Source organism: Cebus imitator, unplaced genomic scaffold (genome assembly GCF_001604975.1).
Source record: "Cebus imitator isolate Cc_AM_T3 unplaced genomic scaffold, Cebus_imitator-1.0 Scaffold448, whole genome shotgun sequence".
Taxonomy (NCBI): Eukaryota; Metazoa; Chordata; class Mammalia; order Primates; family Cebidae; genus Cebus; species Cebus imitator.
The window spans coordinates 1,326,315-1,352,486 of NW_016107763.1; the positions used below are offsets into that span (position 1 = coordinate 1,326,315).

General features: G+C 37.2%; 1 protein-coding gene across 36 annotated transcripts in view; it reads right to left on the reverse strand.

Moving 5' to 3' along the window:
* The window catches only part of DTNA (dystrobrevin alpha), a 379,818-nt gene that overhangs the window by 173,561 nt on the left and 180,085 nt on the right, over positions 1–26,172 (reverse strand). The gene's annotated exons all lie outside the window — the stretch shown is intronic.

Consider the following 26,172-nt stretch of genomic DNA (forward strand, 5'->3'; position numbering starts at 1 on the left):
CACCTTCAGTGCATTACCAGTCCTTTGAGGGAGTCCCAGGCTACCAGAGCTTCCCCACATGTCAGCCTGTTAGCGTGGTTCTTCCTCCCACCATGGTGATACATTCGCCAGCCAGTGGGTGCCCTAGTCCCCCAGGGGTGGCTACTTCATCCCTTAGGCCTCGAGTCATCACTCTGCTGCTTGCACAACCTTCCTTATTTCCCAAACTTTTGGGAATATTTCATATTTCACAATAATTTGTTTGCATATCTATCTTCTCTCTTTAGAGATGGACTCCCTGAGGAAAAAGAACATTGTCTTACTCATCTTTCTATACCAAGTAACCATCAAAAGACTTGGCACTAGGTAGGGCTACTTCTTGAATGTATAAAGATGGCATCTGAAAGCTTTCCCTCAAGTCCTCCAGGACTGTCTTCACAGCATGCCTCACTGTGGTTAAACTTTTCATAGATTTGCACAGGAGTTTTCTTAGTACACCACATCACAAAGGGAGGCAGGGCAGAGACACTCCTAAGAAGAGCAACTGTGGAATCAAGCAGATGCAGATTTGAAACCTGGTTTTCTCCCATACTTCTTGTGGGATCCTGGATAGGTTACTTAGCCTCTCTAACCCTCAGTTTACTCTTCTATAAAATTTCTACTTTAACAAGGAATGAAAATGGATTAAATGAGATAGTCCAAGGAAAGCACCAAGCACAGAGCTTGAAACATACTAAATGCTCAATAACTTCTGGCTAGTATTATTTAGTAAATATGTGATTTTTGAAAAAGAGGAACCATGAGAAAGCTTACTGGCACCTGACCTCTTTTTGCTGAAAAATACTGTCATTTTCAACAAGATATACATTAACAATCATGTTTCCTCATATGGGTTTGCATAACAATGTTGGATACAACACATTCTACATTTCTCTTCAAAGAATCAGTATGTTCAGTTCTTTGTCCTCTGTTTTAAAGTCTAACTTCTTCGCAGTTTCAGTAAACAACTTTTTCCACCAATTCTAAGCAGTAGCTCATATCTGACCATATCTGGTCATCCACTCCTTCCTGACTCATCTTGGTTACCTGCTTTGACCTGAGTTACCCCTGGTCACCTGCTCTGACCTGAGTCACCTTTAGTTACCTATACCATAACCGTCTTTCCTGCCAAACTGCTCACCCTGCTACTCTGACTCATACCCTTGCTCTCTTTAAAATAGTCAATTGGAATTAGCTTAGATTGTGTACTCCAACCCTAGCTAATAGGAGAATGATACAGCAGTAGGGGCTACCTATACAAGGGATAAAAACCCCTTCCCCTCCCCTGTTCAGGTGTGTGCTTGCCATTGCACCACCTATGAGACACACCCTTCTATAGAAGTAAATTCCCTTGCTGAGAAAATTCTTTGAGAGCTGGTTCTTCTTTTTGGCACCAAGGAACAGAAACCAGCATTTAATTCTAACAACAACACAGTGTAAATATAGAGACCTTTTCAGGCAAAAAGCAAGGGCTGCTTGCTCCAACCTACAAACCAACTAGGAGCAACTGAATGGTCAAAAGGTTATGCATATTTCTAGTATGAAATGGACTGTGGGAAGAATGTTAAACATGGTAGTTAATTTTTTCATCTTTAATTGTTAAAGAAAAACACAAGTAAAGCAGTTCATTGTGGTATTCATTTGGATTCTTAAAACATGTTCTATATATTATTTGTTAGTGATACTTTTTCAAATTAAGGTGGACTATAAAGAATCTTCATAATAAAGGGCTTTAAAATATAGGTTATATACATAGATTACATTTTTAGTAATTAACCAATATTGTATTAACAACAGTCTTTACAAGGTCACCTTGATCTCTAACAAGTACTGTAAACTGCTCACCAGAGTAGACTTTTAGCTGCTTTTCTCCATAGTCATCTAGTTCAGGAAATTACCTGACTCCAAAGCCAATGGCATAGGAAAATTAGCATTAAAATCCCTTTGAAGAATATGGTGCAAAGAAGCAGCCAGGGGTTAAAAAAGCCTGTGGTAGAAAAAAGCCAATTTTTTTCATTGCAGGAAGTTACCAGAAAGAACAAAGTGAATGTTGTACACTGCAAGATTTCTCTACCACTAAAAAGAAAGAAAGAAAGAAAAGAAAAGCCCTACAACAAATCAGTTGGGATGATTAAAATAGCTTTGGCACTGCTCCAACCTTGAAAAATCCTTAAGTGTGGTGACTCATGATGATCCAATCCTATAAAATGTGTGAGGCCGACCAGGCAAAAAAGCAGGGAGCAGCTACACCGGAAAATTAGCACTCCCTAATCCTCTTCAGAACAGTTGATAAAGGAGAAACTATTTGAATAATTTGAACCCCAATTTGAATAATTCATACCTATTCTCATGTGTGGCTGGCTGAATAGAGACTCTCTCACTGTCTGCATTCATTTCATCAGGAGTGTTTATCTTGTACATTTTTTTTCCTGCCGATTGGTTAGGTGGCCGTTACATGTATCTAATTGTTTTTCATTTTGTAAACGTAAGAGCCTATCATTAATCTAGTTAAGGTACACTGCTATTAGAGCATTTAATATGATTGATTGCCAAACAGAAGGTGCATCCTTTGTCAGATGTTAAAGTGACTCGGTTGCTTCTTTCTTCAACCCCTAGGGAATATGATGCCAGTATATTTGGTTTTGCAAAGTTTTAAATCCCCTTTTGCAAATGTCAAAATTGAATTCCCCCTCATGTGAACAAAATGTGCCACACGATCTGTGCTGTTGTGACCCATTTAGTTTCATATGAAGAATTCAATCACTTAGAAAGAGTTTTTGAGACTTAGGTGATGACGCTTCAGAATGTACCCCAGGAAGTCAATTTGCCAAACCCTGGTCCCAGAGAAGCAGGAGGGAACATAGAGGTTATATGCTTCATTGCCCTCTCTTCAGATGTGAGAGTACCTAATTTCTCACAAACTCGAAGTAACAACATGGGCTCAAAGGTCACTCACTTAAATTAAGCAACATGGCTACAAAAAATGCTGACTGCCAATGTTAATGAAATTAAAACAGGCAGAACGATTTGAACCTCTGCAAATGTAATTTTCACATCATATTTAAAAATTATTATTTATTTTTTCATGCTGTAAAGTGCTTTATTGTTAGGGCACTGGTTTAAATTAAAAAAGAAAGTGTGTTGACAGCAACAAAAAAAGATTGTGATCTACAGAACAATTTTTGCAAGCACATTGTTTCTTGGGCCACTTTGAGCAGCTGACCTAAAAAATATTAATCAGATTAGTATCTATTCTGTTCATAAAAATTTCTTATGAAAGAACAAGTCTGTTCAAGCCATCTCAATTTATATAATTTAATATCAAGATATTCTATTTTACCCTTAAGATGTTTCAAACGTGCACTTTCCCTTTGAATTGTAATAATGGGGCTATAAAGAATAAGGATTTCTTTATGTTTTTCTTCTGTGAGCACATCAGAGAAAATATCTGTTTTTAAATAACACTATGAAATAGATAGCTCCATATCTTACAGATAACCTATTGTGAACCCTGAATCATTTTGCCATATCATTTATGGAAATTTATTCTCAAGCCTCTGTTTTTGTATTTTTTCATGTCTTTAAAATTCATAATTATATACTTATGTTCTGGATGTATTCTAAGGGAAAAATACATTGGTTTTTAAACTTAATAATAAAAAGTTGTACCTTTCCATGTTCTCCTGAAAAGATAAGATTATATGTCCATTGTGGAGAAGTTGAAAGATGCAGAAAACATTTATGAAATAATATTAGAAGTACTTATAATCCAACTATCAGAAATAACCAGTATCAACATTTTGATGTATTTCTTTATATGTTAAAAATTCTTAATAATTTTGAATATTGCCTTTTCACTGAATGAAAGACATGTAAAATAAGTACACTATGGTATTATACATTCTTTGAAAATATATTTTAATAGTTGCACAAAATTTTAATATTTGTATATATCAGAATTTATTTAACCATCCTTTATTGCTAATATATATTTAGTCTTTTCCAGGCTTCTAATTATAAGCAATAAATTTTGGTTATATGTTGGGTTATTTCCATAGAATAGATTCCTGGAAGTGGAGGGAGATTACTGAGTTTAAGTTAGAAAATCTAAATTTAAGAATTGGCAGACTCAATACCCATAATTTAGTCTTATACCTGATTTTATTGATGAGGAAACTGAGGCTTAAAGAGGTGAAATAACTTGCGTAAATTTCCAGCCATGAAATTACTCTAGTGCTCGAATGGAAACAGGGCTGTGAGTCCATTTTGCTTTTTATGATTTCACCATGCTAACTCTAAATGGCAGTTCATCTCTGAGGGCCTCCCTCTCAGTTCCAGTTTGATGTCATCTGTGAAACCCCCTGAATGTGCTCTGCAGGCCAAGTCAGGAATGGTAGTTACTTTGAGGTGGGTGATGCTGTTTTGTTTATTTGCTTTTTTATCAGGGACAACCCACATGGCAGTATATCTAAAAGCACCTCCGTTGGTGGCAAGAGAAAATCAATACTGAAAAGTAAATATTCTCCCAGATCAAAATCTGTTCTGTTGAAAACAAAATGGAAAAATTCCAAGAGAGTTGAAGGGTCAGGGTACTCATAAAGTTAATGAGCTGAGATTGATATAAAATTATTAGGGCTCTTTTATAGCCTCTGAGTTCTTTTATGGCCTTTTAGTATGTTGGGATAGCAGAAAATCCATGTGCTTTGAGTGAAAGACTGTCAGGTAACTCAATAAGTACCTGTCTGGTCACTCTCTGTGACAGTCCCATATCCTGTAAACTCAGGTGTGTTTTCACAGCCATGACATCTCCATCTGATGGATATATTCTCTCTCAGCTAAAGGGAAAAGGGAAGGATATTTCTCAAACTTAAAGTCTACCTGTGAAGTGAAGGACACAGGCAGATTTCTGAGATCTCACTCTTGAAAGAATTCATTTTCTTAATCTGGATACGAAGTACTAGAGATTAGTGTTTCTTAGTTTCTTCTGTGTGGTTTATTCTAAAATGAGATGTTCTGATTCAGTACATTTTAATTAAGGGCTTTCTAAAACACTTAAGTGTTTCTAAAAACACTTAATGAACTAGGTGTAGTCAAAGATATATAAATGGCCTACAATCTAGATGGGGAGATAAGAGTATGGAAAAAGGAAATATAACTGAAGATATAATAATATGGCCAACTGATTTGAGAGTAGATAGATAATTTAATTAGGTCAGTTTAGGCAGAATGTTAAGGAGGGGAAAAATCACCCTGTCAGTGTCCCTTGAACTTGAAAATCATCTGTTTAGGGGCTATTCGGCGTATTTTCCCAGATTCTTTTACTTTGTATTCAGGGACTTAGAATACATCAGAACAGTTCACATTCTAAAGCTCTGTGGAGAAATGCCTCAGGTACTCTAAAAGCATATTCAGTGACCAAGATGAGATGTAGGAGTGACAGAAGCTACTGAATTTCTCCCATCATTCCTTTGTAAGGCTCCCTTGGGAAAGGACAAGTAATTACGTAGTCAGTGGGCAAGGGGAGAGTGAACTATAACTACATATCAAGTAATATGTGTGTATGCATCACAGATAAAGGGCTGGAGAAAACTGGAAAGCAAATGCGATGTCATGTACACTGTAGACATGCAAAGTTAATTATTGATGACATTATGATGAAAAGAATACGAGAAAATAAAGCAAGATAGAAAAAATTAAGGAAAGATTGTAGAATAAATTATTATAGTAAAACAAAGATTGAGAAACAGTTTGGAAAGGATATAAAGTAATTTGGGGAAAAGAAAAAGAGAAGCATATGTTGTTGAAGAAAACACATAGCAAAATTCCCAAGAAGGGGAGAATAGAAAAAAAGGAAATACTGAAGAAATGCATACTATTGTGGAAACCGTGTGACTAAACTGAAACAAGCAACAAACAGATATTTGGAATTTTTTTTCTATGCACTTAAATGAATTCCATTATTGGAATGAATAAAAAAGGTCCATCTAGTAATTGAACAAATTTCATATAAATTGACCCATAATATAAAGATAATAGGCACTTTGAACCTTTCTGGGTGTCTGTGGTGGCAAATACTCTGCCAGCAAGGACTGTCCATCTGATATTTCAGAGGTCCCTGGAGTCAGTCTGGGAGGCATGTTCCTTGCTCCACATGTCACACTGGTCAGTTCTCCAACAGGTCACTGCATTCTGTTCGGAGCCTTATAGTGACATGTGAAAGGGAGAAACTGGAGAAGGTATAATGGTGAACAATAAACAGGAAGGAAAGTGGAAGAGAATTCTGCGAAGGAGGCACTTAACCATTTGCAAGTATATCCCAGTGAAATAATGGGGAATAGATGGTCTTCATTTTTTACTGAATCTACCATAGTATGTTTTTGCCAGGTTAGACATTAGGAAGAACCTCCTAATACAGCACCAACATTCTGGCTTATAAGTACACATGTCAGGAAGACATTAACATTCTATATTATTAATCAAGGACAAATAATGTTTTCAAAGGATATTAGCCACTTATATTTGTAATACATGTAAGAAAGCTCTACATCCTAGTGATGATCCAGTTTTGTATTTAAATCCTTCTGTACCTACATAAGGAGCATAGAGAAACCCAACACCACACATTCAATCCTGCAGCTGGGCTTTCCCACCCATACTGTCATATTCATAGCAATAATAACAAAAGAATGAACATAAAGACTATTTGTTTTATATGTTTATATTGTTTATGACATACTCAATACATACTGCAGGCCAATTAAAAACTAAAGGCAAAAATATTTTCGAATCCATTATAATCTCATCAACCACAGTTAACACCTTTGCAGTTACCATTTCCTATCTGTCTCTACGTAAAATGAGTGGTTACTTTTAAAACTATATACTTTCCCAGATTTTAAGGGATGCTGCAGAGTTCATGGCTTTAAGACTGCTCTTTTTTTGGCATAAATTTTAAAGGTGTATTGCTTATATATAGCCTAATCTGGAAGACAGAGTTGGAGGGAAGAGAAACTAAGTCACTTTATGTAAAAGAGAAAAAATGCTGTGTTTATTATAGGTAATATAGCTGAAAAATTACAAGTTATTAATTGGAATGGAGAAAGGATTAGGGGCTAAATCAAAGGAGAAAATAGGTGTTGAGGTTCTCGACATGGGGATAAGTTAAAAGTGAACTCTCACCTGTGGGGGAAGCAGGTTCTAAAAACGGTGCCCAGGAAGAAACAGCCAATGGATTCTATTATTAGGATAGATAAGAAAGATCAGTCTAGTAGTTGTCTTATGAAGGGCAGTAGTTACAGTTTAATAATTATGATGAAGACTAATTTTAACAATTCTGACTTGTATCATCTCTGTTATTGTGATGATTTTAGGAAAGCTTTGGGAGCTGGCCGCAGCTTCACAGTGATAATTAAGTCCGTGTCCATGCTTGGAATGGGGTATGAGGACAGAATGTCACCTCTGAGGTGAGTTAGCAGTATCTCTGACCTTTCTTGAGAAAGGCGCATTTGAGATGATACCTGTGAAAAAGGAGGCGAGGGATTTCAGGCAAAGGGAGACCTTATGTGAGGTCCATCAGTGGGAGGAAGCCTAGTGTGATGGAGGAATACAGGAAGAGCAGCATGGCTGGTGCACTGTGCAGATAGGGGAGAGGGTCACACATGGACCAGGACTTTGAAGGCTATGTTAGGGATTCTGAAGCTTATTCTCAGTACAGCACAAAGCTTCTGAAGAATTTGAATGATAATAGTGATAAAACACAATTTTTAATTTTAAAATAACACTCTGTCTATAGTGTGTATAGGGGATGGGACAGGGAAAGGGTGGATACAGTGAGATGAGTTTGGAGGCTGACTGATGACACTGGACTGGATGCTGAAAATGGGGACAGTGACAGGTGGGCACATTCAAAACATATTTTGAAAGTAGACTTAACAGCGATCAGTTATAGATTGAATTTGGGAAAACAAGTGAGAATAAAGTATTTAAAAAACCTCCCAGCATTCTGAGATAAATGGAGATGCCATTTAGCTTAATGCAGAAGCTGGCTTGGTGCAGGATGTGCTGAGGGAGTGTAATGAAGGGAGAGGTATGTGTGAGGGACAGTGTTGAATTTAAGATGTTACACAGGCTGTGTGTATAAACCTGAAGCCCTGAAGATAGGGCTTGGATGCAGATACACATGTGGAGGTTGTGGGTAGAGAGAATTTTAAGCCCTGGGAAAAGAAGAGATTACACATGTAGAGAATCATGCCTAGGATGCCTCCCCAGCTCATGGAGGCCCAGGAAATTGGAAAAATGCCATGTGAGTGTGCTTCTATGGACATTAAGACAGGGGAATTTTTTAGGAAAAAAGGAGTGATTCTTGAGTTGAAAGCTACTGAGATGTTGAGTATGATGAGAATGGAAAAAGCATCCATTGGCTTTGGAATATGGGAATTACAACGACTTAATAAGAACCTTTGTGGAATGGTGAGGAACAGGAGAAGGATAGAGGGTAAGGAAGTGGAATCAGCTTGTATAGACAACTTTTTTGTTTTTTAAGGAACTTTAATTTGTGGGAGCGCAAATGTAGGGCAGCAATTGAAAAGAAATATGAAGTGAGGGGAAGATTTCTAAATATAAGAGACTCTTAAGAATATTTACCTGCTGAATGGTCCACCAAAGCCAGAGAGGCGGAGCATGTGAGAGAGAAAATGACTGGTAGAATGCACTCAGTCCTTGAGAGGGTAAAAGGGGATAGGATACAGAGTGCATGTGGAGGGAAACTGCCTTTCCTGCGACACTTGGGATAAGGGAGTTGAAGGCTATGGATGACGGTATATGTGTATGTTTGGAAACATAAGGAAGAGGGAGTTTTTATCTAATGGCTTGTATGTTCTCAATGAAGTAAGAAGCAAGGTTGGTAGCTCAGAACGTGGAGTGGGGAGAAGAGTTGTGATGCAAATGGAGAAGTGATGAACGTCACTGTGCAGAGGAGAGCGAGCTGACTATGGAAATAGGATAGCCCTGGAGTGCTGCGAGCACACCTGAAGTGCTGATCATGAGCCTAGTAGGATTTTAGCATGCTTTGCTGTGTGGTTTTCTGCAACAAAGCTCAGCTAAATAGACACAAGTAATGGTAAATCAGGTGAGGGGGTTCACTAATGCCTGGTGAATGTGACGGCAGGATGGGAGGTAGGGACTTGAAGGTATATAAAAGGAAAACTTGTACAAGAGATAGACCATGGAATAGAAGGAAGTAAGGAAAAAAGTAAAGACAGCAGGAGTCTGATGTGAGAGAGAATGAGGCCCCAAAGACCTTTAAATGAACACAAAGAATCACAAATGTGAGATATCAGAGCAAAAGAGCTGGAAGCAGAGCATGGGGTATTTAGAGACAGGAGTATCTTATTTTGATTGTGGAAGTGCTTAATTTCCTGAAGGTAACCAGTTCTAGTGGTCAAACAAGTGGATGGCTGAAGTTATATGGAGGAATATTTTTCTGGATATGAGGAGGTCATCCATATCAGGTATCCTACAGCTATCAAGATTGAAAACAAGAGTTGGAGTAGAAATGTTTATATGACCTCAGGAGAACCGATTAGAGTTTTGTGGGAGTCAAAGTTAAGCTCTTTTCTGTGTGATCTATAGTTGGGTAGATTGTTTATGCTTGGAGGTCTGCTGATTCTCTTCATCATTGCATGGATAGAACCTCCCTAACTATTAATTGAAAGCCAGAGAGAAATAGTGCTGAGAAAGGGGGAAAGAGACAGTATAACCTTTGAACCTTTGGATCTATTCTTGTCTAAAGCCCAGTTGTCCCTTTTTTGTTAAGCTAGCCTAAGTTTTTTTTGTTTTGAAAATACAAAGCATAGATTAATATGAATGGGTCTGTTTCACCAAAAAAAAAAATATATATATATATATAGAAACATAACATATTTGTTAGTGACTTATCCAATAATCATTCTCCCCTTCTCTTTGCTGGAAAAATGCTGAATTCTTTGTTGTCTGTGCCTTTATCAAAGTCTCAGGGAAGGGTTTAAGTCAATCACTGTGATTGCAGTTCTCTTGCCAGGCTTGCCAGTTCGATGTGAAGGAAAATCTGCTGGGGGTCGTATGTTTGAGTTGCGTGACAGTGAATTTTATGTGTCAACCTGACTGGGTTGCCATGTCACAGATATTTGGTCAAACATTATTCTGGGTGTGTTTGCAAGGGTATTTCTGGATGAGATTAATATTTGAATTGGTAGACTGAGTAAAACAGATTGTCTTCCCCAGTGTGAGTGGGCCCCATCCAATCTGTTGAAGGTCTGAATAAAACAAAAGGCTGAGCAAGAGAGTGTGTGCTTTTCCCGCATTATGGTCTTTGAGCTGGGGGTCTGGTCTCCTCTTGCTTTTGGATTCAGCCTGGAACTTACACCATCAGCATTCCTGGTTTCCAGGTCTTTGAACTGCACATCTGGGGACTTCTCAGCCTCCATAATCACATAAACCCACTCCTTATAATACATGGTTTTATAGATGTATGTGTGTGTGAGTGTGCATGTGCACATGTGAGTATATATTGGTTCTGTTTCTCTGGACAACCCTGACTAATACAACGAGTGTCCTTCAAAAATTCATATCTCAAACTCATAATACGATTTCCCAAATATAGTCTTTTCAGATGTAATTGGTTAAGAATCACAATGAGATCATACTGGATTATGGTGAACCCTAAATCCAATGACTGGTGTGATGTTTAGTATTGAGTATCAACATAATTGAATTGAAGGATGCAAAGTGTTGTTTCTGGGTGTGCCTGTGAGGGTGTCGCCAAAGGAGATTAACATTTGAGTCAGTAGACTGGGAGAGGCAGACCCACCCTCAATCTGGGTGGGCACAATCTACTCAGGCACTAGCACAGCCAGAATAAAAGCAGGCAGAAGAACGTGGAAAGACTAGACTGGTTTAGTATTCTGGCCTACATCTTTCTCCTATGCTAGATTCTTCCTGCCCTCCATCATCAGACTCCAAGTTCTTCAGCTTTGTTCCTCGCTCCTCAGCTTGCAGATGGCCTATTATGGGACCTCACCTTGTGATTATGTGAGTCAATACTCCTTAATAAACTCTCCTTTACATGTACATCTAGCCTATTAGTTGTGTCTCTTTAGAGAACCTGACTAATACAATTTGTATCTGTATAAGAAGAGGGAAGAATGTAAAAAGAGACCTACAAACAGGAGAAGCCATGTGAAGACTGAAGCAGGGATTGCAGTGATGCAGCTGCAAGCCAAGGAATGCCAGGACTGCTGGAGCCTGCAGAAGCTAGGAAGAGGCAAGACGGGATTCTTCTGTAGAAACTTGATAGAAAGATGGCCCTGCCAGCACCTCAGTTTCAGAATTTTTGCCTTCATAGATATGAGAGAATACATTTCTACTGTTTAAAGCCTCTAAACTTTGTGGTAATTTGTGACAGCAACTCTAAGAAACTAATACAGGGAGTTTCTGGGAAAGGTCTCTTCACTCACAAAAGAGACTCTACAGAGCGAGAGGGCAATGCTGACACATCAGGGGAATGACGAATGGTTCTGTATGCCTGGGTACAGGCTGAGTGGAGAGTCAAAACCCAAGATGAGCCCGAAAAGGTAATAGAGCCCAGCTGGCCACCAGGAGGACTGAAAAGCAGATGACGCATCATATGAAGGAGTGGGTCAAGGGAATGATGAGTCAAGAAACAAAACCATTCTCTGAAAATAATGTTACTTTTTTTTTTTTTCACATGGTGAAGATGATGAAGTCCTTTTTCTGCAAGTGTTGGCTAAAGTGGATTGTCAGCTTCCTGTTGTGATGACCAACACTTCCTGGGCTTCTTCCATGCCCGTGCCTGACTGCCTTCTTTGCTCTTCCAATAGCTCAGATTCTCTCAGGGGCAGGCCACAAGTGGGCCAGTGGGCTCCTCTAGCAGGAAGAATTGGTCTGTCCTCTCCTTTAGAACAAGGAAGTTGTTGCATCCTCCTGCAATACTTCCTACCACAGCCTCACTTTATTTCATACAATCAAATCCCTGGTGCACAATTAGGCCTTTTCTGTACTCTAAGCCCTGTCCTGGAATCCCTTCTTACCCATCAAGGAGGGACGTTTTTAAAATAAAATTTCTCTTTTCAGGGACTTTTGTCTCCCCTTCTAAAAATATCCCTTCTCTAGTCCAGGTCCCTAGAACCCAGTAAATTTACCCTGAGAAATGGAATCATGGGCCATGTTTAACTATCTTGTCAGCCAACTCAAATGACATACATGTGTTTGAATAGGGGCCCTGTGGAGACAAAAGAGTTTCAGAAGCACAGAAGGCACTTATATAGGTATTTTTGAAGAAAGGAGCACAGTGACCTCACAGGAGCTGGCTTGTGGTGTCTAATCTGCTTTTGAATTCAGGGTTCACTATTTGCTTACTACATGTCCTTGAGCAAGTTATGCTTCTAAGCCTCCACTGAAATTGTAATGGTGGTGGGGATTCAACGGTAATAAATAAAAAATACCACATATTGAGCTTGGCACAGCGTTACTTTAGCTCTTAGTACTTTTTAGAAGAATTTCTCAGCCTCAGCACTATTGACAGATTGGGCCAGATCATTCTTTACTTTTGGGGACTGTCTTGAGCATCGTAGGTTGTTAGCAGCAGCCCTGGACTATAACCACTAGATGCTAGTAGCACTTCCACTCCTAGGCATGGCCGTCAAAAACACCTACAGATATTGCTAAATGTTCCCTGGGCAGCTAAGCTGCCTCTGGTTGAGAACCACTGCTTTAGAGTAAAGTGGCCAGGTCTCTGAACGGCTCTCAAGAACTAGTGGTTGATAATTTTCTGTCCTGCCTATATGAAGGGCAGAGTCCACACAAATTATTTTGTTATGAGTGGTAACATTTTTTTCTCATTTAAATAAAAAATATCCTCCTTCTATCCAAACAGTGAAATGTCTATCTTGTACAGCAGTACTTCTTCAAACTTCCCACTTGATGGGCTGAGAAGGTGAAGAAATGACAGTACATGAGGTGGGATCTGGTGACAGAATTACTTTCCAATGCTGCCATTCCTTTATCTGATTTTTCTCCTTAAAACCTCATGCAAATTTTGCTTCCAAGCCAACAGTGTATTTCTTATTGTTTTTATAAAAATGTATTATTTTCTCTTTAAAATGTAATACACTTTAAGATGGGGATATCTATCCTGGGGCTTTGAAAGTCCAGCGTATGGCCAAATATCCCAGTTAGAAGGAACAACACTGGGTGTGCTTCAAGCTGTGGGCATGTTTTCTTCAGAAGGTATCAGGCATTATTTATGTTATGGGTTAATTTTACCATCCTGCCATCAGTATACTTATTCTAACTACTTTTCTCTTTGCTTCTACGTTGCTTTTTAAAGCAACAGCCTTTGAAAGTAGGGGAAAATGTTTCAGAATCCTTAACAACTCAACTTAAAAAAGATAATACTATTAGAGAATGGGTAAATGCTAAAATATTTTTCTAATGAAACTGAGCAAACAGAATCAGGAGCACATGGAAAAAGCTGTTTGAGAGTGTTGAGTCCTTGCAGACATTTCATTCTGTATTCTGTAAAAAGTATTTCAAAGGCATTAGGATCTAGTCCTGTTGTTTCCGTGGTCATTCTCCAAACTCCTAACAGACCAGAGAGAAGAACATTATGTTAAATGCTAATTCTTGTTTTTATTATTTAATGAGCTACTTCTGAGAAAGCCACTGTTTCACCAGTCCGTTAGAAATATTTGAGATGGCTAATACAGAATTAAGGCTTAGGTAACCCAGCCGAAACTAATGTCAATGTTTCAGTTATTCATTTACGTTCTTCAGACTCTCTGACCTGTCTCCACTGGTTAACGCCTCCACTGGTTACTAGGCAACCACAGATTATTAAGGTTGTATACATTACACATGGACCCCAAGTATGAGAATGAAAAGGATCTGAATATTTTAATGAGAAGGCAATCATGAGCTGAGCTAGACTATTACCTTTGTTATTAGGTAAGACAAAATAGGGAAGAGGTGGATTCAGGAGGTGGATTAATACTATTTTACTGAAATCCTTCATGCTTGCAGTTATAAATTTATACACAACAGCCCCAGGGCTGGATGATATGGGAAATCTCAAAGGTATAATTATCAGATGAAAGAATTCCTGTTAAAAACTGAGTTTTGGGGGCATTTTCAAGTCCTGCTACTTAGGTTGTTTCACTTCTAGCACTGTAGGAAGGGATAATCCAGGAGAGAATGGGAAGGTTGATATAGTAGAGTGTTTTTACCATTGTACTTAATGTCTGCAAATGTTTTCTGCCAAAGGAGAATTCCAAGTGCCATGAGAATATGCCAGGGACTCAGGTGGTGGCATGCTCTGTCTTACTCATGGTGGCACCCTTGACCACACAAGAGGAATAGGAACTGAGGGAGGCTAAATTTGCTTCAGGATAAAACCAGAACCTGTTTAACTGAGTGGATGAGAAGCTCATTTGCTGTGGCTGGATGGGAAGAATGTAAACTTATCTGTAATATACTAGTGCTGTTTTGCTGCTAAATATATGCTTTGTGGATGCTACTACCCTGGGAAGAGATTCAACTTCAGAAGGGAAATCATGTGATACTAGAGCTGTTTATATACATTAGGGAGACATGATATAATAATAAAACCCGTTCATAAAAAAGAAAAAAGACAGCCACCTTATTTGTCCAACTAGGATTGGAAGTAAAAATACTGCAAGTATTTGAGTCTGAAGGCATATTACACACAGACACAAGTGCAGTAAAATTTCTAGCCTACAGTTACAGAATTGTTAGAAATAGACAAAATTGAGAGCTACATTATTTATCTGCTTCTAATTTAAAACTATTAAATTTACAGTTTAAAATTTTGCTGAAATAAACTCTGTACAGACTTAACATTTGCATTTTGAAAGTGACAAAAATCAGTTGATGGCTAAAATACAAGCTCAAATAGTAAATTGTCATTACTAAGAATGCACTAATATTAAAACACATTATTATTAACTTTTGTAAATCCATCAGAATTCTAGTTTTTGATGGAAAAACATTGCTCCATCCATTCTTGTGATAACATAGTTTTAAAAATCACACTTATGAAAAGGTAAACAGTATCCTGCAAAGCTCTTCTAGGGAAGTAAAGGGGCAATTAACAAACAAAAGATAACGTCAGGAATATAAGCTGGGAATGTGAACAGAATTCTCATTGTTTTCTAAAATACTGTGAGTTTATCTTACTCAAAAAGAACAGCAGTGTAGATACATATTGAGATTTTAAAAAATTATTTTCCACTTCTGAAATGTTTAATAGGAAACAGTCATAAAACAAGTTATTCATGTAACAGTAGTAGACCAAAGACATATACATGTATCTTTTCAGTGTAATATATAAGGTGCTTATGGATTACACTGTTTTATATTTTTAAAAGAAATAAATATAAATATGTTATAATCACTTTAATTGCCATTTTTTAGCATTACATTATGCCTACAATTACCTCAGCTATTTTAATATTCTGATTAAAGGGCAGTTTAGTGCCTTTAGGCTAGACTTTTATATACTCACGTGCATGCGTGCACACACACACACACACACACACACACACACATACGATGGTAAGCATGTGGTCTAGAAAGACATTTCTGTTTTTCTCAGACATATGTCCAGCTCCTTAAAAAGTTCCTGATAGTTAATTCTCAATAAATACTTGATGAATCATAAATCTACTTCTATGTATTATATTTAAAGCAAAAATCAACTTTGTTATCTCAGTCTTTTCTCCTTAGATTTGGAATCATCTCTTGGGGGAAAATATATTCAAGCATATAGAAATATTGGCTAGTTTTATACAGTAGAGAGGAACTGGGTAGTAGAAGACTCAGACATGTCTGAGCTGTGGCTTTGCTGCTAATTATTGGGGTAGTACTTAAGCTCTCTGGTCTTTAATTTCCTCAAAACAAAAATTAGGAGGTCTGGCCCACATGATCTGAAACATCCTTTCTGAGTGCTTCAATTCTATGATAGTCTATGATTCTATGATATAATATACAGCAACTATAACTAGGCTATTACTTTAAATAATTATACTTTATTTATCTCAGACTCCCAAGTGCCTGACATAGAGCCAGGGAACAAAGGAGATGTGCAATATATTTTTTAAAAAATGAATGAATGATCATTATACATGTAAGTGCTGTCTATGCATCCTTAAGATTTTTCAAAAAAGGAAGGAACCCTTCTCTATAGATGCTGATTTTTGCAATTAAATTTAATTTAAGTTTATTCATATAATTATTCTTATGCAAAAATTTCAGAACATGTTTATGTACTTCTTTAAGAACTGTTAATAGTATCACTATGTCTAGGAAATTTTTTTTTTTGCATTCTAAACAAATACTTTTATAACTAGTCATAAATGTTTATTTCATAAATGTTAAGGAGAAAAAAGGAAGAGAGACAGAAATTCTTGCCTTAAAGGAACTCCACCTCCAGTGGTAATTCTAGATAACATTTAGCACTAAAATTCTATCAGTCTAACTTTAGACACCATCATTTCCAGACTTATGTGCACTTCAATAAAGGAGATTTTGTATATAAGTAGGTTGCAGAAACACGAGGTGCTATATCTTTTAAACTTTTGTTGAGCAGAAATAATGCCAATTTTAGTGTCAACCTAAACATAAACTTATTTGCCAATGAGGAAAGATCTATGCAGTTATAAATATCTTATTCCTCAGGAAATGTTTTAAATGGAAAATTTTTAACACTATCTAACATACACATTCTTCTTATAGGATTAAATTGGAAAGCTCTTTTAGAGTGGCGGTTTGTGGCAGTGGAAAGATCTAATATTCTCATTCTGCCACTTACCAGAAATACAACATTGGCAAGTTAGCTAAACTATTGGAGCCCTAGTTTTTTCCTCTGAATAACAAGGATAATAACAGCTAATTTACAGGGTTATTATGAAGACTAAATAAGATAATGCTCATGGAGTGTCTGCTTTGGTGCTTGGCACAGAGTACCACAGATCCCTCTGGGAGATTTCCTTCCTTGAAGGGAGCTCTTCTTTTACTTCTAATGGCTGATAAAGTATTATGATCTTAACTACACTCAAAGCACTCAAATATATCTCAAAATATGACCCGCCATACGTCATTCAAAACTGGAAAGGAGGACTACTTCTGAACTTGGTGAAGGAACTTCAAAGAGGAGAAGAGACTTGGCATTTGTCTTTGATGAAAAATTCAGAAGAAAGAGAGAGAAATAACATGAGAAGTTACTACATGGTGCTGTGAGTGATAAAGAAGGTTGATTTTCTTTCTGTTGTCTACATTTGGTGCTGATCTCCAAAAAATACCTCAAAGGACTATGTGCATTCACAGATAGGACACATAACTATGATCCATGAGAAGTTCATCAATAACTTTAGTGAAAGTGTAACAACAACAGCTGTGATGGATCTTGAAAGATGACTAGCATATTGCAAGTCACGTAACAGTACATGAGTGCCTGTGGGTGAGGGGGATTTAGGGAGGGCTGTGGATGGGAGGGGCATCTAGGCAGAAGAACTAGCATGTGCAAAAATAAAGGAACAAAGAGCATGGCTTGGGAAAGGTAAAACATCCCTATATTAGCAAATATCAGCTGATGGGGAGCAAAGGTAGGCAGTGAGACCCAAGAGGTCCATTGTACCAGTGTTATGACATGCTAAGGAAAACAGGACACAGATTTTGTTCAGATGGGGCAGTCAGTGCTGGCTATGAAACCAAAGTGGAAGAGAATACTTAGATGATATTTTCAACTGCTCGTTTCCCACATGCAATGTATCAGGGACTCCATTGTGCTTTGTTTTATAGGTATTGTTTCCTACTCCTTGAAATGAAATAGGATTATATTTTCAGGTTGGTCAACTGATGCTCAGAGAGGTTAAGTAATTTTCTCAAGATTATGCATCCTTAAGCAAATCTTGTTAAAGCAGCAACGGGGATATTTGTAATAGAACAAATCAATGAAGAATGAAAATGATGAGATCTGAACATAAATTAGAAAGTAGTTTAGCCAGTCATGTTTTAAAAGGAAAGGGGAGGAAGAACACAGAAAAGAGGGAATTTCTGCTCACAGTGCGTGTTCATGATTTGGGCAGGCCTGTTATTATAGGTGTACACTGAAGGGACAGAACTTTTTAAATAACACAAAATGTTGCTTCTGTGTTTTAAAATCACTTGGTGATTAGTTTACCTAAGAGACAGTGGATCATCATAATTAGAAGCTCAGGCTCTGAAGCCAGGCTGTCTGGATTTGAATTTTGACCCTCAACTTACTTAACCTCAGGTAGGTTATTTAACTTCTGTGGACCCGAGTTTCTTAATCCTTAAAAAAGGAGATAATAATAGTGCCTATGTCATAGGATTGTTTAGGCATAAAAGGGAGAATATAGAACAATTTCTTGCATAAAATAAAAACTCAGTAAGCATTAGTCAGCATTTCTTTGTGCCTTTGCCTTTATTCACCAGCCACTTATTTAAAAAGCATTAACAGTGTGCCAAGCACTGTGCTAGTTTCCAGGGATACAAAGATGGATAAAAGATGATATCTGCATTTAAACACATTTGGGTGTTCTCACATCATAATCTGTGGTTCAGCAGAAATACTTGAAATTACATCATGATTAAAAGCACCTGCCTGAACTACTTGGGAACAAGTTATTTAAAATCTCCCATCATGACAAGATGGCTGAATAGGAACAGCTCCAGTCTGCAGCTTCCAGTGAGACCAACACAGAAGGTGGGTGATTTCTGCATTTCCAATTGAAGTACCCAGTTCATCTCAATTGGTACTGGTTAGACAGTGGGTGCAGCCCAAAGAGGGCAAGCAGAAGCAGGGTGGGGTGTTACCTCACCCAGGAAGTGCAAGGGATTAGGGACCTCTCTCCCCTAGCTAAGGAAAGCCATGAGGGATGGTGCTATTCAACACAGATACTACGCTTTTTCCCAGTCTTCGCTAGGGGAGGGAGTTCCCTGACCCCTTTTCACGAGGTGAAAAGACCAAACCTCTGTTGACTTGTGAACCCAAAAGTAACAGGGAGAATGGAACTAAGTTGGAAAATACACTTCAGAATATTATCCAGGAGAACTTCCCCAACCTAGCAAGGCAGGCTAACATTCAAATTCAGGAAATAAAGAGAACACCACAAAGATACTCCTTGAGAAAAGAAACCCCAAAATACATATAGGTCAGATTCGCCAGGGTTGAAATGAAGGAAAAAATGTTAAGGGCAGCCAGAGAGAAAGGTCAGTTTATCCACAAAGGGAAGCCTATCAGATTAACAGCAGATCTCTCTGCAGAAACCCTGCAAGCTTGAAGAGAGTAGGGACCAATATTCAACATTCTTAAAGAAAAGTATTTTCAAACCAGAATTTCATATCTAGCCAAACTAAACTTCACAAATTAAACAGAAATAAATTCCTTTACAGACAGGCAAATACTGAGGGATTTTGTCACCACCAGGCCTGCCTTACAAGAGCTCCTGAAGGAAGCACTAAATATGGAAAGGAAAAACTGGTACCGATCTCTGTAATAATAAACCAAAATGTAAAGACCATCAACACTATGAAGAAACTGCATCAACTAACAGGCAAAATAACCAGCTAGCATCATAATGATAGGATCAAAATCACACATAACAACATTAACCTTAAATGTAAATGGGCTAAATGCCCCAATTAAAAGGCACAGACTGGCAAATTGGATAAAGATTCAAGACCCATTGGTGTGCTCTATTCAAGAGACCCATCTCAAGTGGACACACATAAGTTCAAAATAAAAGGATGGAGGAAGATTTACCAAGCAAATGGAAAGAAAAAAAATTTAAAAAGCACTAAAAAAACAGTGCTGGTCACTGATAAAACAGACTTTAAACCAACAAAGATCAAAAAGACAAAGAAAGGCATTACATAATGGTAAAGGGATCAATGCAACAAGAAGAGCTAAGTATCCTAAATATATATGCACCTAATACAGCAGCACCCAGATTCATAAAGCAAGTTTTTAGAGACCTACAAAGACACTTAAGACTCCCACACAATAATAGTGGGAGACTTTAACACCCCACTGTCAATATTAGACACAACAACGAGACAGAAAATTAACAAGGATATTCAGGACTTGAACTCAGCTCTGGACCAAGCAGACCTAACAGACATCTACAGAACTCTCCACCCCAAATTCACAGAATATATTCTTCTCAGCACCATGAAGCACTTATTCTAAAATTGACCACATAATTGTAAGTGAAACACTCCTCAGCAAATGCAAAAGAACAGAAATCATAACAGTCTCTCAGACCTCAGTGCAATCAAATTAGAAGTCAGGATTAAGAAACTCACCCAAAACTGCACAGCTACATGGAAACTGAACAACCTACTTCTGAATGACTACATGGTAAATGACGAAATTAAGGCAGAAATAAATAAGTTCTTTGAAACCAATGAGAACAAAGACACAATGTACCAGAATCTCTGGGACACATTTAAAGCAGTGTGTAGAGGAAAATTTACAGCACTAAGTGACCATAGGAGAAATCGGGAAAGATCTAAAACTGACACCCTAACGTCACAATTAAAAGAACCAAAGAAGCAAGAGCAAACAAATTCAAAACTAGCAGAGACAAGAAATAACTAAGATCAGAGCAGAAATGAAGGAGATAGAGACATGAAAAATCCTTTCAAAAAAAATCAATGAATCCAGAAACTGGTTTTTTGAAAAGATCAACAAAATAGATAGACTGCTAGCCAGACTAATAAAGAAGAAAGGAGATAAGAATCAAATAGACATAATAAAAAATGATAAAGAGGAGATCACCACTGATCCCACAGAAACACAAACCACCACCAGAGAATACTATAAACACCTCTATGGAAATAAACTAGAAAATCGAGAAGAAATGGATACATTCTGGGACATATACACCCTCCCAAGACTAAACCAGGAAGAAGTAAAATCTCTGAATAGACCAATTAAAAATTCTGAAATTGAGTCAGTAATTAATAAAAAAAAAAATTAAAAAATAAAAAAGCCCAGGACCCGGACCAGAAGGATTCACATCTAAATTCTACCAGTGGTACAAAGAGGAGCAGGTACCATTCCTTCTGAAATGATTCCAAACCATTAAAAAAAACCTCTTCCCTAACTCATTTTATGAGGCCAGCATCATCCTGATACCCAAGCAAAGACATAACAACAACAACAAAGAAAATTTCAGGCCAATATCCCTGATGAACATTGATGTGAAAATCCTTAATAAAATACTGGCAAACCAAATCCAGCAGAACATTAAAAAGCCTATCCGCCACAATCAAGTTGGCTTTATCCCTTAAATGCAGAGCTGGTTCAACATACACAAATCAATAAATAATCCATCATATAAACAGAACCAATGACAAAAACCACATGATTATCTTAATAGATGCAAAAAAGGCCCTCGATAAATTTCAACACCCCTTCATGCTAAAAAGTCAATAAACTAGGTATTGATGGAGCATATCTCAAAATAATAAGAACTATTTATGACAAACTCACAGCCAATATCATACTGAATGGGAAAAAGCTGAAAGCATTCCCTTTGAAAACTGGCAGAAGACAAGAATGCCCTCTCTCACCACTCCTATTCAACAGAGTATTGAAAGTTCTGCACACAGCAATCAGGCAAAAGAAAGAAATAAAGGGTATTCAAATAGGAAAAGAGGAAGTCAAATTGTCCCTGTTTGCAGATGACATGATTGTATATTTAGAAAACCCCATCATCTCAGCCCAAAACTTCCTTAAGCTGAAAAGCAACTTCAGCAAAGTCTCAGCATACAAAATCAATGTGCAAAAATCAGAAGCATTCCTATACACCAGTAATAGGCAAACAGAGAACCAAGTCATGAGCAAGCTCTCATTCACAATTGCTACAAGGAGAATAAAATATGTAGGAATACAACTTACAAGGGATGTGATCTCTTCAAGGAGAACTACAAACCACTGCTCAAGGAACAGAGAGGACACAAACAGATGGAAAAACATTCCAGGCTCATGGTTAGAAAGAATCAATATCATGAAAATGGCCATACTGCCCAAAGTAATTTACAGATTCAATGCTATTGTCATCAAGCTACCATTGACTTTCTTCACAGAATTAAAAAAAAACTACTTTAAATTTCATATAGAACCATAAAAGAGCGTGTATAGCCAAGACAATCCTAAACGAAAAGAACAAAGCTGGAGGCATCATGCTCCCTGAGTTCAAACTATTTACTAGGCTATGGTAAAAAAAGCAACATGGTACTGGCACCAAAACAGATATATAGACCAATGGAACAAAACAGAGACCTCAGAAATAACACCACACATCAACAACCATCTGATCTTTGACAAGCCTGACAAAAACAAGCAATGGGGAAAGCATTCACTTTTTAATAAATTGTGTTGGGAAAACTAGCTAGCCATATGCAGAAAACTGACTCTGGACCCCTTCCTTACACCTTAGACAAAAATTAACTCAAGATAGATTAAAGACTTACATGTAAGACCCAAAACCATAAAAACCCTAGAAGTAAACCTAGGTAATACCAATTAGGACATATGTCAGCATAGGCAAAGATTTCATGATTAAAAAACACCAAAAGCCATGGCAACAAAAGCCAAAATTGACCATCGGAATCTAATTAAACTAAAGAGCTTCTGCACAGCAAAAGAAGCTATCATCAGAGTGAACAGGCAACATACAGAATGGGAGAAAATTTTGCAATCTATCCATCTACCAAAGGGCTAATATCTAGAATCTACAAGGAACTTAAATAAATTTACAAGAACAAAACAAACAACCCCATCAAAAACTAGGTGAAGGATATGAACAAACACTTCTCAAAAGAAGGCATTTATGCAGCCAAAAAACATATGAAAAAATGCTCATGAACACTGGTCATTAGAGAAATGCAAATCAGAACCACAATGAGATACCATCTCACGCCAATTAGAATGGCGATCATTAAAAAGTCAGGAAACAACAGATGCTGGAGAGGATGTAGAGAAATAGGAACACTTTTACACAGTTGGTGGGAGCATAAATTAGTTAAACCATTGTGGAAGCCAGTGCAGTCATTCCTCAAAGATCTAGAACTAGAAATATAATTTGACACAGCAATCCCATTACTGGATATATACCCAAAAGATTATAATCATTATACTACAAAACCACATGCACATGTATATTTACTGCAGTACTATTCCCAGTAGCAAAGACTTGAAACCAACCCAAATGCCCATCAATATTAGACTGGATAAAGAAAATGAGGTACATATATGCCATGGAATATTGTGCAGCCACAGCAAAGGATGAGTTCATGTCCTTTGCAGGGACATGGATGAAGCTGGAAACCATCATCCTCAGCAAACTAACACAGGAACTGAAAACCAAACACTACATGTTCTCACTCGTAAGAGGGAGCTGAACAATGAAAACATATGGGCACAGGGAGGAGAGCATAACATACCAGGACCTGTTGGTGTGTGGGGTGGCTAGTGGAGGGATGACATTAGGAGAAATACTTAATGTAGATGATGGGTTGATGAGTGCAGCAAATCACCATGGCACATGTATACCTATGTAACAAACCAGCATATTCTGCACACACACACACACACACACACACACACACACACACATATATTTCCTATCACAATGTTGTTCATTATTGTAAGGACTAATACCTCCACTCTTTCCACCCCTCTCTCCCAACATGACATTAAGATATGTTAGGCCTGAGTTCTCTTTGATTTCAGGTGTTTCCCTTGACCCACCCATAAAGTCAGTGAGATAATTTCAGTAGTCCCTCTCACATATGTATACCAAATCTCCCAAAGCTGAATGTTTGTACCATTGTTTCTGGGGTCTCTTCTTTGCTAATTCATTAGATTTACATGTTGTGTAGTATATATAATTAATGGATGCACTTTTCTTCTCAAGGGTACTTTTTTCAAAGTATAATTTTATAAAATCCCATTTCCATAAGCTGGAGAGAAATGTTAATGATTAGAATTTTTAGAGCTGTACCAAACTAAGGGGAAGACTTGTACTGGCACCATCAGTTCTTCACTGTCTTAAACTATATTATAAAGCTCCTTATTCCTGTGTCTCCCAGCTTTAGTATGATAAAAGAGTTTTAGAAATTCTCCTCATGAAGGCATTTGCACATTGTCTGAAAGGATTCTAAATTAGGCATTGCAGGTTCAACATTAACTTTGGTTGAATAGATGAAAATTGTTGGTAGAAGGAACACCATGTCCTTCAGAGTCCAACCACAGTACATTAAAATGGACAGATGAGTAGTCGAGATAACCTCTGAAAAAAGATTGAAAAGGAACATGTCCACATAAATAAATGAGAAGGAAATGAAAATAGCAAGGCACTTCCATTTAAAATAACTAAGTGAAGTACCAAAATGATTAAGTGAAAAGCAACTTTAATACCAAGGAAGCTCTTGAGAGTGAATTGAATTGTTGAGACAAAGTGAATTTTTTAGTTATCAAGAAATACAGAAACTCGGATCCTGATCACACTGCTTTCCAATATATCCAGTATTTATTTATTGTAGGAAATTTGAAATGTTCAGATCATAAGGCACCTTCAAGTAGCAAACAACCATTACTTAAATAGAAAGGTCAGATCTCTCAACCGTAGATGAAAAGAACTATAATAAAGTAAAAATCAGAAGCTTTAGATTTAAATGTGAATGCTGGAATAAGACTGATGTCCTAAGAAGTTCTTATACTGTACATACGGAAGTTTGTTAAATGAAGATATTTTAAAAATAAAAATATTTGGGATATATCTGAAAATTTTAAAATCTTCCCATTAATTTGATATGCAAAATGCGAAACTTGACAATGATTTTGTTAACAGCAACGAATTAATGCTACAATATTGTATAGCTGAGGATATGGTTTTAAATATATTAATTTTTTCAGTTTCTTTTTAAAAAAAACCTTCAAGAGAATCACAAGAGAAGACACAGATAAAATATTTTCAAAAGACCCATGTGATAAAGGACTATTAGCCAAAATATACAAAGAACTTTTAACACTCAACAATAAGGAAACACACTCAACAATAAGGAAACAAACAACCCAATTAAAAAGTGGGCCAAAGATCTAAACAGTCACCTCATCAAAGAAGAGATAGAAAGTAAGCATATGGAAAGATGTTCAACATCATTAGTAAACTTCTAATTAAAATCGCAAGTATACACCTGTTAGAATGGCCAAATTCCAAAACACTGACAACAGAAAATGCTGAAGAGGATATGAAGCAATAGGACACTTATTTGTTGCTGGTGGAAATGCAAAATGGTACAATTACCTTGGAAGGCAGTTTGGCAGTTTCTTACAAAACTGAACATATTTGTATACTATGATCCAGCAATCACACTCCTTGATATTAGCTTAGTGCAAAAGTAATTGCAGGTTTTGCTATTAAAATAATGGCAAAAGTAATTAAAAGTAATGGCAAAAACTGCACTTACTTTTGTATCAACCTAAAATATTTACCCAAATGAGTTGAAAATTTATGTCTACTCAAAAACCTACACAGGATGTTTACAGCAGCTTTATTCATAATTTCCAAAACATTGAAGCAACAAAAATGTCTTCTAATAGGTGAATAGATAAATTAAATATGGTACATCCAGGCAGTGGAATATTATTCAACATTGAAACAAAATGAACTATCAAGGCATGAAAAGCCATGGAAGAGACTTAAATGCTTATTACTGGGTGAAAGAGGCCAACCTGAAAAGGCTGCACACTGTATGATTTAAACTATATGACATTTTGGAAAAGATAAAACTATGGAGCCAGTAAAAAGATGAGGGTGAGATCAGGGGAAGGGATGAATGGGCAGAGCACAGAGGATTTTTAGGGCAGTGAAACTTCTGTATGATACAGAATATATGATACATATGTATGATACAGAGTACATAGCAGTTAAAAATTAAGTGCACCTGTCCTTAACCATGCCCTACTTTTAATTCTAAGCAAAATCTCCCTATAAGCAGCATTTGAAATGTTATCCCTATCTCACACACAGATTTGTTAGTGATTAA